This window comes from Nomascus leucogenys, chromosome 10 (assembly GCF_006542625.1).
Source record: "Nomascus leucogenys isolate Asia chromosome 10, Asia_NLE_v1, whole genome shotgun sequence".
Lineage (NCBI taxonomy): Eukaryota > Metazoa > Chordata > Mammalia > Primates > Hylobatidae > Nomascus > Nomascus leucogenys.
In genome coordinates this window covers 90,611,161-90,612,512 of record NC_044390.1, presented here as the reverse complement: position 1 = coordinate 90,612,512, position 1,352 = coordinate 90,611,161, and positions in this window count along the sequence as shown.

The window sequence follows — 1,352 nt, the reverse complement described above, 5'->3', positions numbered from 1 at the left end:
CTGGTGTCGTGAGCAGCTTGTTAGTGGGCAAAACCACACACTTTCTTTCTAGTTTTGAATTCTCAGAGAACAAGAGACGCACACTTTCCATCTGGCTCAGGCCAAGAGAGGCAGGATTCTGCTTCGTCTCTAGTGTTATATATTGTGGAGAAGCCAGCATGCCAACTGAGATGTTCTCATAGCAACTGCATCCATCTGAAGGTCCAAACTCATACAAATAATATACTGATAATAAATTGTGATTACAGCTGGGTGCGGTGGCTCACACCTGTAATCCCAGCACTTTGGGAGGCCAAGGCAGGCAGATTGCCTAAGGTCAGGAGTTTGAGATCAGCCTGGGCAACATGGTGAAACTCCATCTCTATTAAAAATATAAAAATTATTAGCCAGGCATGGTGACGCATGCCTGTAGTCCCAGCTGTTCGGGAGGCTGAGGCAGGAGAATTGCTTGTACCCAGGAGGCGCAGGTTGCAGTGAGCCGAGATGTGTCACTGCACTCCAGCCTGGGCGACAGAGCGAGACTGTATCTCAAAAAAAAAAAAAAAATATAATTCCAGGGAAATATGGTAGGTTGCTTCCAAAAAGAGCCACAGCAGTATTTCCCACCCTGCATACCTTTTGCAATGAGACTTTGCCACTCCTTTCATCAAGAGGTGGATTCTGTTTTCCCTCTCTGCATGTAGGCTGGCTCTGTGACTTGCTTTGACTGCGAGAACAGGGTGGAAGTGACGCTGTTAGGCCTCTGGGGTTAAGGTGGTAAGAGGCCTTCCTTCTGTTTCTGTGCTCTTAGAATGCTGCCTTGAGACCACTATTCTGTGAGGAAGCTCAAGGTGGAGTCGCATAGAGAGGTCATGTGAAGGAGAACCAGGGCGCACCTGCTGACAGCCCCAGCTGTGCACAGCCCTCCGCCGATGCCCCACTGAACGCAGCCAAGTGAGAAGCTCAGGCTAGCAGGAGAACCACAGAGCCAACCATAAGAATCCAGGCACAGCAGGGTGTACCTATAGCCTCAGTGCCTGTAGTCTCAGCTGCTTGGGAGGCTGAGGCAGGAGGATCCCACGAGACCAGGAATTTGAGGTTTCAGTGGGCAGTGATTGCACCTGTGAATAGCAACTGCACTCCAGCCTGGGCAACACAGTGAGACCTGATCTAAAAAAAAAAAAAAAAAGCCAGTTATAAGAAAGAGTCATCATTAGAGATTATGTCACTGTTGTTTTTAGTCACCAAGTTTAATTTATGTAATAATAGATCATGGAAAAATGGAAATTTTAGATGTTGCTTCTTGTTAAATCATTATTATAATAAGTATCTATAATAAAATATCAGCTGGGCAGGTGGCTTACACCTATAAT